At 31.7% G+C, this 15,625-nt stretch overlaps 1 long non-coding RNA gene across 1 annotated transcript; it reads left to right on the forward strand.

Moving 5' to 3' along the window:
• Window positions 1–11,876: 11,876 nt before the first annotated feature.
• Window positions 11,877–14,539, forward strand: LOC149556064 (uncharacterized). The gene is made up of 2 exons (XR_016365348.1): window positions 11,877–12,127; window positions 13,861–14,539. It is a non-coding gene; the product is annotated as an uncharacterized LOC149556064 (long non-coding RNA).
• The last annotated feature ends 1,086 nt before the right edge of the window (window positions 14,540–15,625 follow it).

Genomic DNA, 15,625 nt, shown 5'->3' on the forward strand with positions numbered 1-15,625 from the left:
AGACTAGTAATCCATAGTAGAGGCAAAATATGTGGTAGCAATAGTTATTTTTTCTAACATTGTTTGGTTCAAACAACTAATGACATGTATGAAGGTAGAGATCAAGGATCCAGTAGTCATATACTATGATAACACTAGTGTAATCAATATATTGAAGAATCCAATGATACATACCAAAACAAAGCACTTTGCTATAAAATATCATTTCCTAAGAGAGTTAGTGCAAGATAAAGAAGTCAAATTAGAATATGAAAACACAAAAGAACAAATTACAAATGTATTCACCAAGCTATTACCTAAGGTTGCATTTCAATATCTAAGAGGTAAGCTAGGGGTCATTCCCCTATCTAAAGCTCAATAAATGAAGTTTAGTGATGCATCAACCCAAGCATGTTAAAGATCAATCAGTTGATGTAGAATTGACAAGAGCATATTGCAAATAAATCAATACTAGAGGTACATTAATATTCACCAAGTATTGTCTTTGGCATGAGATGCCAAAGAAGGAGAAGTTTACTATAATATCCCATAGAAATTTTGTCATTGAAAAGAGGGAGAAGTTTGATAGCAAAAAAATACTTTCTAACAGAGGGAGAAAAGGTAGACAAAGTTAACACTGATAGAGGGAGTTATCATAGTTGAGAATCAGAATAAAATTAAGGATATGTTCCTTACTTTATTCTTGCTCCAAAAATTTCATTGTGTTATGACATGTGTTGCCATCAATTCCAAAGAGGGAGATTGTTGGATATAATTGATTATTTATGTATTGTCCTTAATGTTACACAAATTTCATATCATTATCAAGTGCATGTTGAGCTCACTCGAGCATTGGCCATAGTTTTTTGTGGCTACCAAGAAAACCAAAGTTTTCCTAGTTCAAAAGGAAGTGTCTAATGAGTTCACTCAAGCACCAAAGGGAAGTCTATGAAAATGAGTATTAACCAAGCTGGCTCGGTTAATGAAGAAATGTTGGATGAAACTAGTGCTAACTAAGCTCACTCAATTACCAAAAGAACTTTGAAATTATGCACTATTAACTAAGTTCTTCTGGTTAACACAAGAAAATCATTTCTGGTTAGTGTCTACTGAGTAGGATCAACTAATGAAGGATTTTCTTATTTTGACTTATTAAGTTCAATGGATTTATCTAATGGATCTAGCTGACTAAGAAAATGAATATTAATTATTCTAAGTTGTATTTGAGCTAACTTGACAAAATGAAAGATATAAATAAAAGGTCAAGTTGTGGTCTAGAATGTGAGAAGAGTGTGTGAATGCATGAAAGTTTTGAAGATCTAATGATGCAAAGAGGAAGTGAATTAGAAGGATAAGAAAAATATTCTTGTGAAGCTAAAAGGACACATTCAATCAAGAAGGATCAAGTAGAAGACAAAATTGAGATCTATAATCAGCAATTCAGTTGTATTCAAATTAGGTCATGCCATTGTTACTCTCTAGCCATTGTAACAATTATCTAAATCTCCTGACAGAGTTGGCTTAGCACTATTTGTAAATCCTCTAACAAGGTGGAAGTTCTATTGAATTATATAAAGACCTCTAACTCGGCCACTTTTAATAGGGTCACACCTAACAATGTGTTTTCTAACCTTAAATAGGGTGGCCTCCTAATAGGGCTCACTTCAAAAGAGTGAAAACAATAACTAGTTGCAATTGGTGGCTTTCCCAAAATTGGGTTGCCATGTTAAATCTTGGTGTCAAATGTGTTTATGATATTTCCTTTTTATGTTTGTAACTAAGTTAAAGTAATGATAATCAAAGATAAAATCTTAAGATTTGCATGTTTAATGTTTACCAAGCAATTACAGTATTTACTAAGTTACAAAATTTCTTTGATTTTTGAGCATCTGTAGAATTAAGTTTTCATAGAACTATTTTGTATTGACATCTAAGGGATTTGGATTTATTTTTGTAGTAAAAAATTCACCCCTCCCCTCTTAGTGGCTCCTCTTATATTTCTAACAAAACCATGGTGACATGGCGACCCAATCAATGGGTGCCATGTGGCAGCATGTTAAAGGTGAGGAGGAAATATGTTGATGAATCAAGTGATGACACATGGTAGTGATATAATGAAGTGTTTAGGTAGATATTGACACAGAAGGATGAATGGACAAAAAAATTCAATAAAATGATGCCATGTGTCATATGGGTGGTCCACCAGGTTTGATTCAGATGGAAAAAGAGGAAAATTTCCAAAGTTTCAAAAATGTTGATTTTTTATGTTTTTACTCATTGAAGTTGTCGACCTTTTTAAATGAAACTAGGTTTTATTTTATATAGTTCAAAATTTGGAAAAGATAAATATTTGTAATAAATCAGAACCTACTGATTAGTTATGAACTTGGACTTCAAACAGATGCCATAGATCTAGATTTTAGGCAAATATAGGACTATTGTATATCATCATAAAGCTCTCAAAGTCTACTTTGATGATATGTCATTGATTTTTGCACAAGTATTAGTGGGTAAGAGATATTTTTTGTGACGTGGAGCCTAATCAGACTCAAAGGTTTATTTGGTGCATTTGTCTCCCCATATTATTTCTATGGGAGTTTGGGGGTAGCGCCTCCTAGACAAGGTCAAGGGGCAGTGTCTCTATAGGGACCTAGGGTAGCACCTTAGGTGTGCTCCCTATCATAGTACAAGGTGGGGTAGAGGTACAATGCCCCCATGGGGGTTTTTGGGGGGTAGCGCCCTTGGAGCCAAAAATGACCTTATATTATAAAAGACATCCACTACTATTTTTCTATTATTCTAGTGCTAATTTTTTGAGTGTCAAAAAAATCTTGTATAAAAATGCTTAGAGTTGGGGATTTTCATAATATGTGATACAAAAATTGACTCTTGTGGTAGTATTGATTTGTAAGGGATTATGGACTGTAATCAGTTTGTAATCACTAGATAATAATAATATTAGACTTGTTTTTGGTGGATGTAGCCCAGGGGTTGGGTGACCCATGTTAAATCTTGGTGTCTTGTGTTCTCTTATGTGTGATCTATTATTTTATGATCTTGGTTATATTTGCATGTAACTATTTTTTTTCTTAGGTTAATCCTAATAATATTCTCATTTTTTCCTAAGGTGGCCGAAACAATAGCTAGACAACATAGAGGAAAGTGTTGTGGTAGGTACTATGACATTGGAATCACAACTATATTCTTATTTGGATAGTTTAGTTTCAATTGGTGGCCAACATTACAATAGCTATCCACCAAGTTTTGAGAGGGTCTTATTTGCATGATTGTTTTTCCTCCAAATTAGTTTAGTGAAGCTTTTGACAAAATTTTGGTACCAAATCTGATTATTTATCAGAGAGGAGATTTCTCATGATTCTTCAAAGATATTTGTGAATTTTTTGGGAACGATGATGAGATTTGATCTAGATTTTAGTTCTAGAGAGAATAAAGAAGCTTTGTAATAGCAATGGATAGAGATCCAAGTGGACAAGTCTCAATTCTAGATCCAATCAGGAATTCCTTCCTCTTCTATATCTTTCTTCTTTATGTCATTGTACAAGGTTGGTTGAAGACATTTTGGACAAGTTTCCATTGTTGTGATTCCACCATTCTGAACATATCTCTCTTGTATGAATAACAAATAATGGATTTATAGTGTGTAGTTTTGATCTATTATGTTTCTTGAGTTATTTTCATACATTTAGAATGTATTTTCTTCAAAGGAATGAATATAAAGAGAAACAAATTACTTATTTTCATTATGGTTCATGTCTCCTATATTTGTTGTTTGTAATATTTTTTGGTTTATGAGCAAAGAAAATAGATGTAGATACATCCCATATTGGGTTGTATGTCTTGATGTGTTTTTCCTTTTATTTCAAAGAATCATGTAAATTCTTGATATATCCTTGTAGGGTTGCAGATTTCATGGAAGGATTTGATGAGTATGATGTTCACTTAAAACATAGATGTTTGATTTACAAAGTAAAAGGATAGATTACCAATACCTTGTTCTATGTTGTGATTTGTGGTATACCCAATGGATAGGGCACTAATTAGTCATATGATCTCTAAGTATATTATTGTTTCATATGTGGGTTATATTGATATCAATCAATTAATCAAAATTAGTTTCCCTTTCATGTTGTAGAGTTGAAAAGGATACTCAAACTTAGTTTGTGAATCACATAGAACATGTTACTATCTATTCCATGTCACTTCCATTCCATGAACATAAAAAATTTTACAGTTTTCATCTTCTTAATATATTTTTAGATTTAGATTTTAGGAATTGGTACCATATAGATGAATTTGAGCTCTACCCACCTAGGTTTTGCAGAGCCTAAAGTAAAGGAGTTTAGTCTTATAGTTGGCCTAGGTTATAGACAAATTGTGTCCATCATAGAAGATAGTTTCCTTTAGATGCAATTTTGTTTTGGCTGCATGGTCTTTGAAATATCTATTAAATCAATAGCCAACAGAAACCAATTTGAAAAGAAATGGAAATATAAAAGATTCACTAAGGTTGTAATAGGAGAAACAAGGTCTAGGATTTTGTAGATTGTAACTCCTACAATGGATAAGAGTAAGAATTAGATTGATCCAAATTAACAAAAGTAAATCTTGGTAGCATCTCCCAAGAATAAAATATATAAGAATTTGGTAACTCTACTTAAGCTTTAAAAGATAAACTTTAGAATCTTGAAGAATAATACTACAAATAAGAAAGAGAAATCAAATCCTTGTGTCAATACATCAACAAATTTCCTCATCTAGTAAGAGAGGAAGGTCTATCATTTGTCCCTCCCAAAGGTGTTTCTATTGATGTATTGGATAAAATTGACAAGATCAAGAGGGTTTCTCAAGGTGCAAAGGTTCTCCCATTAAAAGAATTTAGGAGGAAGCATTCAAACATGTAGAAGAATTGTTGGAATTGCATACTAGGGCATTAGTTGTACTTTCTAGGATCTAGTGCATGAAGTAATCATGAGAATATGAACATATTTACCAAAATGAAATTATTTTTGATATTCATAATCTAATCAAGACCCCAAAGAAAGAATTAATTGATGGTTGATTTATCAGTAAAGGAGATATCTATTATTTCCTTCAATGGTATAGTGTAGTAATGACAACTAAAGAAATGTTTGAGGGCTTCACCAAGGAATTTTCTCAATGGAAAAAAGGTGGTTGAGAACATCAAGAATGGTGTGTACAACACAATTTCATTCTTGTTATTATAGAGATTGGTAGACAATGAAATGAAAATGGAAAATTTAAAAGTTGAGTTGGAGGATTTCTTTTAGTTGAATGTTTTTGAAAGAGATGATTTTGAGAACTTTTCTATCTTCTCGAATACCATGCACACTAGTCAAGAATTTCCACCCAATTTAGAGGAATGTTTGGGAAAGGTAGAAAGAGAAATTGTGGTTATAGATGTCAAGAAAGAATTGACACCAAGCATTAGTATAGAAGAGTTGGAGATGGTGTTGGATCGATTCAATTCCTTAAAGAAAAGGAATCAATGATAGATTTATTTAATGCATAGTGAGTTTTCTTATTGGTCACTTATTTTGTAATGCCCCACCAAGGGATCCAAAGAATTAACCTAGAATTTCACTAAGTTTGGTATAAAAAAAAAATTTTGTTTTTTTTGAAATTACATTAAAGTGAATACCACATATAACTTATTAACAATAATAGAAGCAATAGCAATGTCCATCTAAAGAATAAACATAACATACACAACAAATTACATTCTTTAAGATCCCTTAACATGAATCCATCTAGTACAACATCCACATGAAATAATAATGATAAGTCCAATGTTCAATTATTACATATCCAAATGCTCAATCATCCACTATACATGTCACAGGGTATGAGAGCTTAAAAGAATATACATATGTGAAACAAGGTACATCATCCTATTCTAATCCATGATACATCAAAGTAAAGATAATCACATGATTCACATGATACATCATCATAAAATTCTTATACATCCATCATAAAGATCAAACAAAATAAACTAAGTGCATAGTTCCTCCCAATCGTTAATAGCATCATTAGACCATCATGGGCCCTAGCCATCCCTCCGTGCATAACATCCCAAATCACCAAAGAGATCATCGGCATTAACATAGTAGGAATGTCACTCCTAATAAATACAACATCATATGAAGAAAGTAATCTAACATGAAAATATAAGCATAGGATAACATCATCTAACATATGCTAATCATCAATGAAAGGATACATATCCACCATCACGAAGGACACATCAACCACAATGTCTCAATGAATCTCAAATGATAAGAGTGGAAAATACACTACCACCCGACCACGTGGTACCTAAGTGGTCCACTCCCACCATGCTAAGGAGATAATCTCAAGTCCCAAACAGGCTATCAAAAATCACATAGCACAAGTCTCTAAAGTCCAGGAATCCTAAAAGTATACTAACTCAGAGGTTCCAATCACAAAATAGACATCTACTTCCTAGAGGCACACAATGATATGTAGGAACCTACTATGCAAGCGGGAAAGTGTCATCGCATTTATCTCATACAAGTTACCCTGGCAGTTACCTAAACTCCACGGGTCCATACAGATCTCATGCGGCCACTAGTATCCTTTCATACTGACAAGGCATACTATGGAATGCAAGGTCGCAACCATGCATTCTCTCTACTCCCATCCTAGCCTATACAAGCACTCAAGGGATGGGCGAGAACCAAAAACTCTTATCTTTTTAGGTTCATTTAGTTAGTATTAAGTGTGAATGTTATCACTTATTAATCCAACTTACAATGAGTTACCCTGGCAGCCTCTTAGGGCCCTGACACCCATTGCAAGCCACTTCCCGACACTACATGCAGATATCCTACCCTAATGTTCATGGTATCATAATCATAAAGAAATTCCATAAAATCATCAAATATCCACAATAAAAATCATCAAATATCCATGATAAAATCATCAAATATGCATAAAAGCATCAAATCTCCATGAGCAATATCCATAGAAAATCATGACTACAACAGCTCTCTATTGGCAACTGAAGTATCATTGATAATCAAAGTATCCATTGGTTCTCAATAACCAAAATATATCTCAAAATAAATCACCATATCCATTGGTTCTCAACAAGCAACCAAGAATATCTCAAAATCATACTGATCGAGGACTCCAAAATGGTTGAGTCATACATGTCACAACATGACATCATCAAGAATAAATTCACATATTAGTCCCATCATGGCGACTAGAATATAACCAAGGATAACTAATCGATGACCAAAAATAATGGTTAAGTCAAGGGTCTCAACATAAGATTCTCAACTTTAACAATCAGTAAACACAACCAATACATAGAGCATTCCATCACATAATCATGGTTGGGTTTATAAAGATCAAGAATAAAACATCATCATGACATCACAATCACATAACCCCCAAGCGTCTGGTAGACGTCCTATAACTGGTCAGCACTAGTCAACCCAAAACCCAAAACATTAGCATAAGGAATACACAATGTAAACACATGTTTTGGTTTCGCTAAGTTTCAAATTTAAATTCAAATGCCAAATTTCAGTTTATGTTTCCAAGTTTAGAGAAAGAATTTAAAGGAACATTTTGTACGTTTTTCCCATGTACTATTTTTGGATGGATTAAAAGTTCCCTCTAAACTTCAATTTCCAATTATATTATTTTAAAAACATTTCCCCACTAAATTTTCTTATACTTACATATTTTATAATCTTAAACTATTAATTAAATCTTAATAGTTAAAATTATAAAATTACAAAACTATTCATCATTATAAAAGATGAATTCTTAAATCTTTTATCAAACAATTTTAAATAACATATTTACATATTACATATGTACATATATATATATTTATATTTAAATATATACATACATACATATATAATATATAATATTTATTATCGCATTTTATAAAAATTGAATATTATTAATTTCAAAATTTATCATATAACAATAAAAATTGAATAACAAACTTTCCTCTTAAACAAAATCGAATTAAACATGTCGTCGACTATCACTGAAGTGACTCCTGCCGCGGGTACCTTGCGACTATTACTATCGCAGGTACGCTACGTAGCAGGTACCGCGTGACCACTCTGAGCACGGGTACAGGGTGCGATTCCGCCCCCACCCAAATGTGCATTATATATATATTTTTAAAACAAATAATCCCAGTGTGATTTTATAATTGCAAAATATGTTTATTAAAACGTTTCCGCCCACAGTAAGGTATCCGACTTTTAACTCATATGAATATATAAATATATATTATATATATACATATGTATGTATATATATATAAAGGTATATGTATATATATAAAGGTATATATATACAGAATCACAGTATATTTAAAAATGATAATTTATGAATACAAGCTTTCATTTTCAGAATTTCTCTATGAAACTTATTTTTTTCTAAATTTTCTGACAACTAATTCTAATGGGTTTGTCCATGAATTGCAACCCTAGCCCATGTCATTTTCAGATCTAAGTATATAGAATCCTCAAATAAATTTTATTTGCCCAAATTGAAAATGCATAATGAAGACATATGGAAGACATGAAGAAGACAAGGAAAGCAAGATGCGGAAATAGCATAAGTGAAATCACAAGAATCTACCCGGACTCTGATGCTTTATCGCTCTCCCGCAGAACAAGCTCCCTTCTACAGAATTCTCGAGTCCTCCAATGCTCCAATTGTTCTCCACGCTATCCACACTCTCCACACTATCCACACTATCCACACTATGTCCAAGCTTCTAAGGAATGCTCGAATATAAAGAGCTCTCAGGAAACCTCTAGAATGCTTCTAGAACCAGCTAGAAGGTGTCACCAACTAAGCATGGGCCTTTTCCAACCTTTTTGATAAGCCCTAGGGTTGTAGACACCATGTGCTCAATTGATGCACTAACCCCCATGTTGTTGACACATGAAAAATGGAGAACTGCATTAATTCCCAAGCAATCTTATAACTCCAATTACTTTTTTAATTAATTTCCATTTAAATATTTATAACTCCCATTCTAATTTGATAACTTTTATTTTAATTTTTTGTAACTTTTATTATTATTATTTGTTTATTAATTTATTAGTATTTTATAATTATTATTTATTTTAATTTTCTAATTTTCCTTTTATTTAATTCTTTTCTCTCAATTAATTCTCCTTGAATTAATTATAATCAAAATATCAAAAATCATGATATTTAATCTTCTCAAATAATTAATTTATTAATTAAATCTATTTGTTAAGACTTAATTAATAGAAAATTCACCATAGACCTTCAAGATAAAATATGAAAACCCATCATAGGACAATTCATACAAAATTAGTCTAAAGGATTAAAAATCATGAAATATGTCATCCGACACATTCAGTGGGTGCTCAACTCTGATACTTGCCCTAACTCACTAGGACAAATGGTTTTAGGGTTTGGGATTTGGACTTGAGAATTTATCTCCCTTCTCTTATCATTGAGATAGTATAATAGGGTACGCTCATCCTGACAATTCAGGGAAGTCGATACCCGGTACCTGCAACCTGCAGAAAAACCATGCATGTACATACAATATATATAGTGCTAAGCTAAACAGGCAATGGCAGGAAGTGGTGCATCGTGTAGATCCCAACTAAGCAGGTGACTATGACTCCCTTCCTTAACCACATCTGAAATGCCATACAATAAGAAAACATGCAAACCATACACATGCAAGTATGGGGTAAGTATCCATAATAAAACACATGAGATAATAAACCATCTAACTAATCATTAGCAATAACTGAAAATAATATAATGATCATCATACATACATGAAATGTAAAGTTTAAATGATCTCATCATATAACAACTGAATCCATAACATAACGTCTGATAGTCTCAAAACAATACCACTAATCCATCAACATAATACTAGTCCATCAAAGTCTGATAATAATAGCAACAATGAGTCTAGAAAAGATGTGAAGGAGGGTAGGCACTACATATTTGTACCTCACTCCCTTCATGAACAAGCATGCATAATGGACATTTATTACCCATTATAGTAGTGGATTCCTCATTCCATTAATGTATGTCTTTCTTTTTTCCTAACACTAATTAGGGATGACATGGGATGATCTAGGTGATTGGTTGTTATGATGATTTGAGTCATTTATTGTAATCAAGGACCTATATAAAGGTGTCACTCATCATTTGTAAATAGATGATTTTATGAGATTCTTGTTATGAGCTACTAGGATAACATAATTTTCATTAAATCTTGGTGAATACTTGATGTGTCTTGGTGCTTGCTTGTTATCTTTAATTCCCTCACTTAGATTAAGTTTAGTTCGATTGTTATGATTGCAATGAAGAATGTGATGGTGTATTGATGAATTCCTTTGGTTCATACTTTTGATATTTTAGTGATTCTAAATCATTGTGTAAAGTTAGTATGAACCACTTTCATGCATATGTTTAACTTCTATCATTCATATGTACATTTTTCTTTATGATGGTTTATGTGGTGGTATGAAAATATTTTGAATAACCCTTGAAGATTGCACCAGCTCACTCATGGCTATAGTCTAAAATGGTAAAGCAAAGCTTGGTAAATTGAGGAATTGGTCCGCCAAGATAACATCTATTACCATCATTTCCCTTAGCAATATATTAGGATCTCTATACCCTATCCCATTTTATTTCCATATTTTGTGAAAACCCAAAAAAGTACTTCTTGCAAAAACTTTAGATTGCTACCACATCCAATATGGTTTGAAATGAATCTAAGTAAATATAATAAGCTTATCCACGTTCAAGATCCAACATTGAAGGAATCTTGGAGTCATTGTATGATCTTCTCACATTATTAGCATACACAAGACTTTGTTCAAAAGAGGATAAGATGTTTTGGTATTTTGTTCTCCTCTTTGGTGAGTCATAAAACACACATCAATAGATAATGTATATGATTTAGACAGACTATTATTTCTCCCTAAAAAATGTATTGGCCCATGGCCCGTGAAGTAGCACAAACTATTCTAGAGAATAGTTAATTTCTTGATAGTTCATTACCATCTAACAATGGATAGCTTTGAACTTTTTATATAATGAAACAACTTTCACAATTTTTTATTCTACACCACCACAAAAGAATAGAATTTCCACTAGAATGTCCTGAAAAAACACACAACATCCTCCTCTATGATAAATCCTTTAAAAAGTTAAAATACCAAAACATTGATTGAAGTATGTTGCACTTTACCTTTCTTCAATAACAAGTTAAACTTAGTAGTAAATATCTATAATTACAAATAATTTTGTATAATTTCGTGTGCAGTTTAACCAGTTAATCACTTTTATGTAGAAAGAGTTACACTTACGATAAACCTACATTGGAAGTAACCAGTTACAAGATTATTCGTCATGCACCGGATCAAACAACTGCTTATAAATCGAAGGGTATCGAGACTTACATTCTAGAGCAAGAACAAGGAATTTTCTTATTATATATATTTGTGTGTTATCATAGACCAATGTGATAAAGGAATATTTGTGTGTATAAACAATTGGTAAAACAATATCCTACCATATCTATCTTTATAGACTTCCTGGAAAGAATAAATTGTTATTAAATAGGAAAACGTCAACCATTTCCCTATTTTAATGTTTTGGTCGGATTTCTATCATTTCTATACATCACATTATAAGACAATTTGTTTATTTAATTCGATTGGGATTCCTTGTTGATAAGGTTGGCTTTTGCTTTATTGAAAGGGTAATTGTAGTTTCCAAGAACATTCAGATAATTAGTGGATAAAACTTTGGCGGTCGAATTCATTTTATCTCATTCATGTTCTTCAATCTCTTATTTCTATAAATCCATCTGCTAAACCTTCATATGCCAATCAAGTTTTCTCAGCTCACAATTTGTTTGTATGTGTTTGACGAATGTGAAAAGGTATGAGGTAGTTTCTATCAACTCTCCCTCAAAGGCTCCCCAAGTATCCATTAATGGAACTCTGTGGAACCTTCTGAGGGGGACCTGATACCATCTTACCTCAATGGTTCAGTTCTCTTATAATTTCTCTATGACGATACGTTGCAGCAGGTGGCTTTTCCAATCTGAGCTTTTTAAGTCTTCTAATGTTCTCTTCATGACTTTTCTGCTAATTGGCTTTATTTTAAGTGCTATAACTGATTCTTTCAACTCCCAATATGTTTTGATTTGGTAGAAGTAGAACTTGTCAGTCTAATATTTGGAATGACTTATAACATAATTTCATTTTTATTTTGTATATGTTTAGCAATAAATTGTAATATTAATTTGAATGATTATCTAAATTATTTGTGTCATATTGTTTGTTTCTTATAGATCAAGTCTTATTGACCACAAAGACCACCCTACATCATAAGGAGTGATGAAGTAATTTATAAAATTCTAATTCTTGCAATGTTCTGAATGAATAAAATTTACTTTTAAAGTTTATTTTAAATGTTATATGTTGTAATTATACTTTGTAAATTGTGTCTTATTGTCATTTAATATTATATGTTCCAATTCACATGATTATGTGAATTGATGTGCAACTAGAAAAGCACCAAAAGAATTGCTAGATTATATGACATTTGAAGATAATTTCAAATAGTGATGCATAAATGGTCAAAGATTGGATGAACAATCTAGTAAGAAACCTTACTATTTAACATGATTTAAACAAGATGTTTCCATACAATTATTGATGACAAATGACATTAAATCTCATTAACTAAGTTACCATGACCATCTAAAGTTTAGTGGTGTAGCAATTAAATGTTTGTTCAACTTTGAAAGGTATCCACATAAAATCAATCTAGTAGTTTCTTGAGATAATATCCACTAACTACATGTGAAAAAGTTATTTTCACGCACGCGCACACACGTATGTGTGTCTATATATTATGCGTACGTATGTACATACCTACATACATACACATACATACACACACAAACACATACACATGTGTGTGTGTATATCTTCAAACTAAAGAAATATAACTTATAGTACAATTAAATATAGTGTAATCCTAAAATAAATGTTAAAAAGTTGAATTTAAAATTTAGAAATACTCAAACAACTTATTGGAAATTAATTTTTAAACTAAAATATTAGATTTCAATATACCAACTACATCATGCCTTATAACTTCAAAAGAACTTTTTTTTTTGATAGTGGTTAATTCTATAGTACATGTGAAAATAATATATAGACTTTTGTGACATTGAAATTGAAAATAGTTTTTTTTTTTTTAAGTCAAATTTTAATAACTTAATTTATTTAATGTCCTAGTTTAAATAGATTGGGAAAGTATACATTCCCATGGAACCATTGGAATTTATCAAACTGTACCAAGTCATTTTGCAATCATAATTAAGGATATACAATTTTGAAATGATTCATTTATAGATGTTTGGAATAAAATTATTTGTCTAACTTATTTTAGGGTAAATAAATAACAAAATACTTTAGAGTTAAACTTATGCATTACTCAATTCAATGTTAAAATTTGAATATTAATATGACAATATGCAAAGTTAAAATTTTGTAAATGTTGTTAAGAGATATTTTAATTCTATTAATTGATCTTATCTATAATTTTTTTAATGTTGGATAACTATTATATATTATATATTATAAAATTATATTTATCTTTAAGTTCTTTCAAATTTTGCATGCATTCCGGATGGGCATTCTTTTCACTATTTGGAAGGATAAATATTTTGTTCTTTTCACTCACAAATTTGTAGATATTATTGTGTGTATATATACTAAATCCTTCATATGAAACAACATGATTATGTAGATTCAGGTTCAAGCTAATAAGGTGGCTCTACAGGCAACTCACCTTCAAGATCTTCTACACTATCAAAGAAGTGTCTCATGTATAAATTTTGGAGTGTCACTAGACTCCACTTCTATTTAATGAAATCTACCATGCAAACACCTTCGGGGATGCAACTCTTATTTTTCTTCTTCTAGGCCCTGATATCCCTAACACTCCAATGCTCCTTTGGTGGAAGTGATTATTATTGACATCACCACTTGGCTTGCCTATTGAATTATGGTTCTAACTTTTCCCTATCACTTCAACTATTCCTCATCCTACTATTGTTTGGTCTAGTCCTAGTGATGCTTTATGGCTCTCTTGTAATTCTTCCAAATGGTTTCCTTTCCTAGCCTTGGTCATTACACCTCTAAGGGCTAAGAGGGATAAATATAAAGAAAAATATGGGTGGTTTGTTCTTGAACCCCCTATTTTTTAATTTTATTTTTTACTCTTACTTGAACCCCCTATTGGCCCCAATTTTGGATGACCCTCTGCCTTGAAAATTTAACCACATTTGGCCTAGGGGGCTTTGTGCAAAGCCACATAAACCCTAATATAGGGTCCAGTGTAGCTTCTTACAAAGCCCTATCAGTGAATTATTTGTCTATTTGAACTTTTTTATTTATATAAATATCATTTTTCTTTTGTTTCAAAATCATTTCAAGAAAACGTGATAAGAAGTTCATTATTTTTGAAGAAATAAGAAGAAGACTTATAAGTAATAAGATTTTTTTGTTCCAAGAAAATTTGAAATATTTTGATAGTTTTCTAAAGACTCAAGATGAGACAAAATAAATCAAGATAGAGTAAATCTACAAGAAATAGATTAGCATTTGCAGAATAAAGAAACCATGAAAAAATGATAGCAAATAATTGCCCAAGGAAATAAGGTATCTACATGTAAATTCATATGTGTGTATTTTTAATTTTCTAAATAATATTCTAATTTTATTTATTTAAATGCATGTAGCTTCTAACAAGAAATGACAAAATGAGAAAATAGATGTTGGAGAAAGTTCAATACATGAAAATTTATGACATGAAGCAATGAAAGTTGGAGAAGGGTCAGGATTAGTTGCTACAAGTGTAAAGAAAAATATCATTAATAGAAATTTAGATCATTTATTTGCAATGGATGTGGATAAATTGAAACCAATTATTGATAGTTTCTACTCGGGGAAATCCTGGTCTAGCTGGTATTGGGGGAGTTGGGCATGATAGTTCTGGTGATATCCAGTTTCTATTTTCTATATACAAGGGTTACCATACTAATAACCTCATGGAAGCCCTGGCTATCTTGGTTATAGTGGAACAGTGTTGTCTACGTGGCTCGAAAAGAATCATCTATGAGACTGATTTGCAGGTGGTTGTGAACTTATTGCATAATAGGAACCTTGTGCATGTGGATTGGCATTTGCCTCTAGTTATTCAGCAGATCATTCAATTATGCAATTCTCTGGATTCTATGTCCTTTATGCATATCCCTCGTGAGAGGAATGGTGTGGCTAATTGTCTAGCTAATTGGGCCTCTAAGCAGGGGCCAGCTTGGAACATTCTTCATCCTAGGATGCTTCCCCTTGATTTATCTTAGATCTTGGATCAACTTGTGGACCAAGATAAAGCTATGTAGTTCTCTTTGTTTCTTGTGTTGTTAAGCTCTCTTTGATATTCAATAAATTTTTTACCCCTCTTTTAGTTAAATCATCAAGTCTTTCAAAAATAAGAGCATTTAAAAAGATAC

The sequence above is a fragment of the Cupressus sempervirens genome, chromosome 5 (assembly GCF_028749045.1).
Source record: "Cupressus sempervirens isolate cs-2001-9-10 chromosome 5, ASM2874904v1, whole genome shotgun sequence".
NCBI classification, from domain to species: Eukaryota; Viridiplantae; Streptophyta; class Pinopsida; order Cupressales; family Cupressaceae; genus Cupressus; species Cupressus sempervirens.